The sequence below is a fragment of the Schistocerca serialis genome, chromosome 1 (assembly GCF_023864345.2).
Source record: "Schistocerca serialis cubense isolate TAMUIC-IGC-003099 chromosome 1, iqSchSeri2.2, whole genome shotgun sequence".
NCBI classification, from domain to species: domain Eukaryota; kingdom Metazoa; phylum Arthropoda; class Insecta; order Orthoptera; family Acrididae; genus Schistocerca; species Schistocerca serialis.
In genome coordinates this window covers 427,733,606-427,743,296 of record NC_064638.1, presented here as the reverse complement: position 1 = coordinate 427,743,296, position 9,691 = coordinate 427,733,606, and the positions used below count along the sequence as shown (strand labels likewise).

The 9,691-nt window shown below is 55.8% G+C and overlaps 2 non-coding genes across 2 annotated transcripts; both read right to left on the bottom strand.

Moving 5' to 3' along the window:
- Nucleotides 1-5,578: 5,578 nt before the first annotated feature.
- Nucleotides 5,579-5,771, bottom strand: LOC126420974 (U2 spliceosomal RNA). The gene has a single exon (XR_007576110.1). It is a non-coding gene; the product is annotated as a U2 spliceosomal RNA (small nuclear RNA).
- Nucleotides 5,772-6,532: 761 nt separating this feature from the next.
- LOC126420963 (U2 spliceosomal RNA) lies at nt 6,533-6,725 on the bottom strand. The gene has a single exon (XR_007576109.1). It is a non-coding gene; the product is annotated as a U2 spliceosomal RNA (small nuclear RNA).
- Between the last annotated feature and the right edge of the window lie 2,966 nt (nt 6,726-9,691).

Below are 9,691 nucleotides of genomic sequence, written 5' to 3'. Positions count from 1 at the left end.
TCGTATAGTTTCGAGCAGATTCCGCCACGCGATGCTGGCTCCACAGGTAGTCCATGTAAGAGACAGCATCGGCGAGGGAAAGGTCGTAGATCGTGAAAATGGTGTGGCCCAAGAGCCACACCATTGCGTTACGCCTTGGTCGGGGTTGTGTTTGAAGATCAGGTGTAAGGAACCAGTCGGTGGTTACATTTGCTGGCGTCGTCCCACCGATCAGCGCTATGAGTACACGTGCAAGGGTCCACACTTCTGTGACGTGGGGGCAGAGGAGGCGATGCTCCCTGGTGTCAACGTCACCACAGCGGCCGCAAGCAGCCGAGGGCCGTAGGCGGATGGCCGCCAGGCGATGGTTAGTGGGGATTAAATTGTTGACGACACGGTACCATAGCGCTGAAACCGCCGTGGGAAGGGCTGAGTTGTTAATATTAGCCCAAACTTGGCGCCAGATGACCGACGGTCGTCTGTCCTCCAATTTATGGGGCTTGGGCTGGCCTCGGAGTGCCTGGTAAAGGCGCTTCGACGTGCGTGCCTTGTCAGTGGCCACTGCGAGGACATAACTGCGGTGGAAGTAATAGTCTCTGACCGTCGTCAACCGGATCGGAATATGCATCAAACAGACCGGTGCACGCGCCGAGTGTGGACGATAACGGTCGAAGAGGACCGCTGTAGTCCCACCGGGGTCGGCGTCGCGCAAAGCGGTGACACGGTGTATCAGAAGGGCCGCACATTTCCGGGAAAAGTCAATGAGGCCGAGGCCGCCATCGGCCTTCGGCAGCGTACAGGTCAGCGCATCAACCTTGAACAGCGCATGCCGCCACAAGAGCCAATATACTGCTTGGGATATGGCTCGGCCGATCTGCTTCGGCAGCGTAAGGAGTTGGGCGACATACCATGCTCTTGAGAGGAGATAACCATTAATAAGCCGGATGCGTTGATGGAGGTCGAGCCGTCGATCAGCGTGGCTCACGCAAAGGCCCCTGATGCGTGTGAGAAGCCGCCGCCACGTGAGGGTTAACATACGCTGCGGACAGGCAGTCACCTCAAGACCCAAGATACGCTGTTCCCCTACAACTCTGTACCAGGGGCGTTCGACGGTCAAAGATCGTGGCCCTAGCGGAAGTAACACAGTCTTGTTGGGATTTAACTGAGCACCGGAGGCCCGTTCATAAACATCGAGAATGCGGCGAACGGAATCGATGTCCCTTGCGTTAGCAACGAACACACCAACGTCATCGGCGTAGGCCGCACAGCGGAAGGTGACGCCTGGGAGAACGACACCGTCGACCAACCGGCCAATGTCACGCAGCATGGGGTCCAGCGCTAAGGCAAACAAATACATCGACAAGGGACACCCCTGTCGAACTGACCGTCTGATGGGAATGGGGCGCGACCGGCAACCGTTCACCACAATAGTGGAATTCGCCCCATCCAAGAAGTTCCGGATGATGCGTATGAAGCGCTCCCCAAAACCCATCCGCGACATAACGCCCAGCAGGTAAGGGTGCGAGACCCTGTCAAAGGCACCGGCGAAGTCCAAGGAAAGAATGGCAGCCGGGGTGCGAGTGTCAGCGGTGAGGAAGACAACATCGCGGTACAGGGAAGCGGCGGTGAAGATGTTCCGACGCGAAACGCCACAGGATTGAGTGGGGCAAAGTACCTTAGACATCGCCTGTTTGAGACGAGAGGCCACGCATCGTGCCACCAACTTATAGTCAGTGTTAAGGACAGTGATAGGACGCAGGTCTTGAGCTCGGCAGTGACCAGTCACCTTTGGAATAAGGGCAATACGTCCAGATAAAAAGTCGGCGGGTAAGTCGCATCCAGCAAAAATCTCCTCGCACATTGTGCAGAAACGGTCGCCGAGCAGGTCCCAAAATTGTTGGTAGAACTCATAAGGGAGACCGTCGGGGCCAGGTGACTTGCGTCCCGGACAGGCACGGAGGACAGATGTGAGGTCAGCGAGTGTCAGGGGCTCGGTTAAGGAGCCGCGGTCATGACGATCCAAAGAAGTGGGCACCCCACTGACAAGTGCACGTTGGGCGGCAACGTCGACCTCAACATCCTGGAAGAGGTGCGTGAAATGGTCCGTCAGGTGTTGGAGGACGTCGCGGTTGTCTGCGATCCGCGCACCATCGTCTGTCTTAAGGCGCAAAATGGTGTTCTTCTTGGCACGAGTTCGTTCAGAGGCTAGGTGATAAAGGGATGGCTCCTCGCCTTCAATCAGGGATGCAGAACGACACCGCACCACCATACCGTCGGCTTTCTCCCGAGAGAAGCGAAGGATTTGCGCCTTAATTTTGTTGAGGCGCATGCGGAGCTGATCATACCGGTCAGCAGGAAGAGTCAGGGCGTCAGTGAGACACTGCTGATAGAAGGCCAACGTGCTACGTTTCCAGTGGGCGACGTCGCGACTGTATTGCCGGATAACACGTCGCAGCCGGGGCTTCGCACAGCGGAGCCACCAAACCACCGTGGTAGGGTACCGGGAAGTGTCCACGAGACAATCCTGCCACGTTTTCGTGACAAGAGCACGAAGTTCGGGCAGGGACAGATGAAGGGTATTCATCTTCCAAGAGGTGCCACGAGGAACCGGGGCAGGACCCGCGATACGCAAGGAACACGAGTACGCACAGTGGTCACTAAAGGCCACGGGTATGACTTGGACGGCACAAAGGGCGGGAGTCAAATCAGTCGAGACATAAACACGATCAATACGGCTGGCTCCAGTGGGATAGATGTGGGTAAATTGCGTGTAGGCGGGATGGAAGTGGCGCCATGTGTCAGTAAGGTCAGCCGCCCGAAGGAGTGAAGCGAGCGCTTCACACCGCATAGGCGTCGGGACCTGGTCAACTTCGGCCACCACACAGTTGAAGTCTCCGCCAAAGACGATAGGGCGACGAGCTGCTAAGAAAGGGGGAAGATCAGACTGAAAAAGTGTTGTTCTGCCATGCCTGTGGTTAGCACCGGAAGGAGCATAGACATTTAGAAAAAGGACATCTTGAAGGATACATGCAAGAACGCGACCGTTGGGTAGCGTGGTAACGTGGGATGGAATAAACTCTGATCGGTAGAGCAAAGCAGTACCCCGCCGGGCGTCAGGGTCGATGTTATACAGTGCCTCATAACCAGCAAGGTCAGATAGAAAAGGGGCACAAACTTCCTGGAGAAAGACCACATCAAACGCACCAAGGCGGAGAAAGTCCTTCAGAGATCGAAGTTTGACCGGGTTGGAGATGGAGTTGATATTGATCGTTAAAAGGGAGAGGGCTCCCGGCGGACGGTCAAAGGCAGGCATGGGAGAGCAACACAGAGTAGACAACGGCAGATAGGGTCACGGCCGTAGGGAAGCAGGTGTGGAAATATCCACACCAGAACCCAGCGATATCACCCCGGATGTGAGAAACAAATACCAAGCAGCTCATGTGGGGAAAGGCCCACTCAATCACGCATGTCATCGCCCTCGTCGTCAGCCCAGTTCAGGCCTCCCCCATCGGCAGGATAGTCTGAGCCAGGCGGCGCAGACGCCTCGGACACAGTAGGATGTGAAAGGGTACGAGTACGCTGCATTGGCTGGTCACTACCCTGGTCATGTTTTCGTTTTGCAGGGATCGCTCCCCGATCTCGCGAGGAACTGATAAGAGCCTCTAGTTGCCGAGCAGTTTGCCGCATACCGCCCGAGCGGTCAGCGGAAACAGAGCGGGAAACTGAGGAGGCCTGAGAGTCAGCCTCACTGCCGCTCTCAGGGGGACGGAAACCGTCCGCCTCCTCCGCCGGCTGGTCCGGGTTCGCCTTCTTGCGCCGATGACGACGGCGGGGGGACTTAGCGTCATCTGCCGGGAGGGGCGGGGTAGGAAGAACGACCTCCATCTGTTCGACAGCGACCACATCACTCGCCATAGCAGGCACATCAGACGCCGCCGGCGGTACCGCCACAACGGGCGTCTGGTCCGGGACGGGTCCGTCTATCGGTGCACTGGGTGCCGGTAGCACTGCTTCTGGCGGGGGCGACACGTCAGTCCGCTCAGCGGGACGGTGGGCAGCGCCCGCCACTACCTCGCTGAGGAGAGGCACAAGGTCGGTACCAGCAGTGCGTTCCCGCGGCAGTTGCACGGGACGCCGGCGCGGGCAGTCCACGCGGAGATGCTCCGTCGATTGACAAAGGGAGCAAGTCTGCGGTTGCCCAATATAGGTGATCTGGGCCCTGGTACTCGCAACATTTATATACGACGGGATGTGCTGGCGGAGGTCCATGCGGACACTACGAACGCCGCTGTTGCCCTGGAAACGGTAGGCACTTCCCCACTTCTCATTCGTGATGCTGAGCACCGTGCCATACCGCGACAGGACACGGCCGATTACGTCATTGGGACACTCAGGGGGTACGTTAAATACCCGCACAGTCCGTATCCCAAAGCCAGATGGCACAATATGCACTGTTCCGACAGTTCCATCGAAGTAGCGGAACGGATGTTCGCCCGCGAGTGCCAGGCCATACTTTTCGTATTTCTCCTGGTCGAGAAATTTCACGAATAACGAGAATAAGACAAAATCCAGTTGAAAGGTGTCGACGTCATTTTCCGGTACTTTCAGATCACCAAATATCCATTCCTGTATTTCAAAGGCCGTAGGCCGTCTCGCTGCTCTGTCGAATACGCATTGAATACTGTTCGACCGGTTCGACATATTCACCGCAAAAATATCAACGCTGGAAAAACCAAGAACAAACGAAACGACCACGAAACGCGACTCGCGACCCGCTACAGAGCACAACGGACCGCTCCGACCGCGGGGTGCTTCTTAGCCAAAAGGCCGAGAAGCGATAAGGAAAAACCGCAGTCGAAGGGCCTAAATGCTTGCAGCGTGTGCGCTCCACATGTGGGAGTGACACACGGTGGTACGGGCCGATATGGCAACAGGCGACCGTCGAAAACATCGCAAAAGCAAGTGCCGGAAGGAAGGAGAATTCGCGAGAGCACTCGTCAACAGCCCAGTACTACCCTCCATGGCGAACAGTAAACTGCGACTCCCATTTGAACGCCGCCGGCTGCCAGGGCAGTGGAGAAGCCGTGAGGCCGCCCCACAGCAGCGCCAGGCCGGCGCGAGCTACACCGGCGCGAGGCCGGCGCGAGCTACACCTAGCCGAGTGCTTACATCGTCCACCGCCTACTGCATACGTGTGTACACACGTATTCTGCGTGCGTGCGGCGGCGACGACGACGTTCGCGAGGAGCTAAGGATATAACTCCAAAAAATGTAATTAAAATTATCTGTGGCCGGACCATATGTGACGCCAACGAGGCATCCGAAGGCACTCTTCTGTGCCCATATAAATTACCAGCCTAGTGTAATGCGGCTGCAAGAGCGTTCCGGCTAACCGCAAAAAAAAAAAAAAAAAAAAAAAAAATAAAAAAAAAAAAAAAATAAATAAACTTCGTAAGATAATGTTAAATTAATTACAAGAAATCGAGGTGTGTAAGCAGCTAACTACTGGGCAAATCGACAACTACAACAAGTTTTGCTACCAGCGGAATATCTGATCACTGCAGAATATTAACCCATTTCAGGCTGTGTTTTAATTAATTTTAGGTGGGCCGATCCCGGCGGTACTGCAATGCCGGGCCAACCCGCGACAGAGGTGGAGCAAGCCCCTAGCACTCCGTCATGAGCCAAAAATGAGTTTAATATTCTGGTCCTGCGATGCAGGACGTATCAGATATTAAGCTGATAAGAACAGATACTACACTTTGATCTTAGCCAAAAGGCCGAGAAGCGATAAGGAAAAACCGCAAGTCGAAGGGCCTAAATGCTTGCAGCGTGTGCGCTCCACATGTGGGAGTGACACACGGTGGTACGGGCCGATATGGCAACAGGCGACCGTCGAAAACATCGCAAAAGCAAGTGCCGGAAGGAAGGAGAATTCGCGAGAGCACTCGTCAACAGCCCAGTACTACCCTCCATGGCGAACAGTAAACTGCGACTCCCATTTGAACGCCGCCGGCTGCCAGGGCAGTGGAGAAGCCGTGAGGCCGCCCCACAGCAGCGCCAGGCCGGCGCGAGCTACACCGGCGCGAGGCCGGCGCGAGCTACACCTAGCCGAGTGCTTACATCGTCCACCGCCTACTGCATACGTGTGTACACACGTATTCTGCGTGCGTGCGGCGGCGACGACGACGTTCGCGAGGAGCTAAGGATATAACTCCAAAAAATGTAATTAAAATTATCTGTGGCCGGACCATATGTGACGCCAACGAGGCATCCGAAGGCACTCTTCTGTGCCCATATAAATTACCAGCCTAGTGTAATGCGGCTGCAAGAGCGTTCCGGCTAACCGCAAAAAAAAAAAAAAAAAAAAAAAAAATAAAAAAAAAAAAAAAATAAATAAACTTCGTAAGATAATGTTAAATTAATTACAAGAAATCGAGGTGTGTAAGCAGCTAACTACTGGGCAAATCGACAACTACAACAAGTTTTGCTACCAGCGGAATATCTGATCACTGCAGAATATTAACCCATTTCAGGCTGTGTTTTAATTAATTTTAGGTGGGCCGATCCCGGCGGTACTGCAATGCCGGGCCAACCCGCGACAGAGGTGGAGCAAGCCCCTAGCACTCCGTCATGAGCCAAAAATGAGTTTAATATTCTGGTCCTGCGATGCAGGACGTATCAGATATTAAGCTGATAAGAACAGATACTACACTTTGATCTTAGCCAAAAGGCCGAGAAGCGATAAGGAAAAACCGTTTTTTTTTTTTTTTTTTTCTTTATTGTAATTTGGACACCCCATACAAGGTGGGCTGGCAGCGGAACAGTGTACTCCGCTCTTCAGCCATAAGCAGTACAAGAAAAAAGAAAGGGAGACAGACAAGTAACAGAATGGCGGTTAAAAAACAGGAGATACAATAGTTAAAAGACATGAAGCCGTTCACACTTGACGAAACAAACAAGAAAAACCGTCGGCACTGGGCACAAACACTGACGAGGTAGATGACACACGTGAACGAAGGAGCGTGGACGGCGAAAAACACTGAGGCACAGACACGACGGCACAGACACTAATCCGAGGGCGATGATCTCCGGCGCGCGAAAGTTCACGATGCGTGTGCGAGTCCGGGGACCTGCCAAGAGAGGAGGAGGAGGAGGAGGAGGAGGAGGAGGAGGAGGAGGAGGGGGAGAGGGAAAGCGAGAGGGGAGAGCAGGGACGCCACGGGCTGGGGAAAGAGGGGGGAGAGAGGAAGGGGGAGGGGAAGCCCGGAAGAAGAGGGGTGGAGGGAGGGGATGGGGGAAAAGGAGAGAGAAGGGAAGGGAAGAGAAAGGAGGGAGGGTGCCGCAGGGAAAGGACACCAGGAGGGAGGGGGGGCAGGGTCAAAGTTGATAGGAGGGGTAGATGGAGGGGACGAGGACATCATCAGGGAGAGGGAGCTGGCGGAAACCACCTTGGGAGAGGGTAAGGAGGGTGGAGAGATGGAGACCGGGTGGGACATGGGAGTACAGGCGCGGCAGCGGGCGGGGGTGGGAGAGGATCGGGGAGACGAGCGGGTGAGGAGGATCGAGTTTACGGGAGGTGTAGAGGATTCGTAGCCTTTCGAGGAAGAGGAGGAGGTGGGGGAAGGGGATAAGGTCATACAGGATCCGTGTGGGGGAAGGGAGACGGATGCGATAGGCAAGGCGGAGAGCATGGCGTTCAAGGATTTGGAGGGATTTATAAAAGGAAGGGGGGGCGGAGATCCAGGCTGGATGGGCGTAACAGAGGATAGGACGGATGAGGGACTTATAGGTGTGGAGGATGGTGGAGGGGTCCAAACCCCACGTTCGGCCGGAAAGGAGCTTGAGGAGACGGAGTCGGGAACGTGCCTTGGCTTGGATTGTCTGGAGATGGGGAGTCCAGGAGAGGCGACGGTCGAGGGTGACGCCAAGGTACTTAAGGGTGGGGGTGAGAGCGATGGGACGGCCATAAACGGTGAGATAGAAATCAAGGAGGCGGAAGGAGGGAGTGGTGTTGCCTACAATGATCGCCTGGGTTTTGGAAGGATTGACCTTGAGCAACCACTGGTTGCACCAAGCGGTGAACCGGTCAAGATGGGATTGGAGAAGGCGTTGAGAGCGTCGCAGGGTGGGGGCAAGGGCAAGGAAGGCGGTGTCATCGGCAAACTGGAGAAGGTGGACAGGGGGTGACGGCGGCGGCATGTCCGCCGTGTACAACAAGTACAGAAGGGGGGATAGGACGGAGCCTTGGGGCACACCGGCGGAGGGGAAAAAGGTGTAGGAATCGGTGTTATGGATGGTGACATAGGAAGGACGGCGGGAGAGAAAGGAACCGATCAGACGAACGTAGTTAATGGGAAGGGCGAAGGTTTGGAGCTTGAAGAGGAGACCGGAATGCCAGACGCGGTCATATGCGCGTTCGAGGTCAAGAGAGAGGAAGATTGCGGAGCGACGGGAATTGAGCTGTTCGGAAAGGAGATGAGTGAGGTGAAGGAGAAGATCGTCGGAAGAGAAGGACGGCCGAAAGCCACACTGGGTAACGGGGAGGAGGCGGTGCTGGCGGAGATGCTGGTGGATGCGGCGGGTGAGGATAGATTCCAGGACCTTGCTGAAGACCGAGGTAAGGCTGATGGGACGGTAGGAGGAGACGGCGGACGGCGGTTTGCCAGGTTTGAGGAACATGAGGATACGGGAGGTTTTCCACAGGTCGGGGTAGTAACCGGTGGACAGGACTACATTGTAGAGCCTGGCCAGGGTGGAGAGAAAAGAGACAGGAGCTTCACGAAGGTGACGGTAGGTAACACGATCGTGACCAGGAGCGGTGTTGCGTTTGGTGCGGAGTGTATCGATGAGATCCTGTGTGGTGATGGGGGCATTAAGGTCCGTGTGTGGAATGTTGTCCAAGTGCTGGAAACCAGGAGCGAGGGGAGGGACAGAGGTGTCAGTTCGATCGCGGATATCTGGGAAGAGGGAGTAATCGAACTGGGGATCATCAGGGATGGAAAACACATCGGACAGGTAGGAGGCAAAGTGATTGGCCTTACTAAGGGCGTCAGGGAAGGGGTGATCATCGTGGAGAAGAGGATAGTAGGGGGAGGGTTTAGTTCCGGTAAGGCGACGGAAGGCGGTCCAGAACTTGGACGAGTTTATAGGGAGGGTAGCATTTAAACGGGTGCATGTCTGTCGCCAGTCCCGGCGTTTCTTGGCCGCGAGCAAATTTCGAATGTGTCGCTGTAGTTGCCGGTGGCGTCGTAGGGTGTCCGGGTCACGCGTGCGGAGGAAGGCACGGTAGAGACGACGGGATTCACGGAGGAGGAGGACGGCCTGTGGTGGTAAGGTAGGACGGTGGGGGTGGACGGCAACAGTAGGGACGTGGGCCTCCACGGCCTCAGACAAGGTCTGCTGGAGAAAGGAGGCGGCATGGGTGACATCATCGGGACGGCGGTAGGCGAGAGGGTGGCTATCGACCTGAGTGGAGAGGGTATCCCGGTAGGCATTCCAGTTGGCACGGGAATAGTCATGGATGTACTTAGGGGGAGGGTCATGACGAGGGTCGGGGCGGGGGCGACGGCCGTCTGACACGGTGAGGAGGACAGGGAGATGGTCGCTACCAATAGGCTCCAGGACATCCACCGTAATGCGACCAAGGAGGTTGGGGGAGGAGAGGATAACATCGGGAGTGGAGTTGGATTCGGGACGGGTGTGCTGGGGG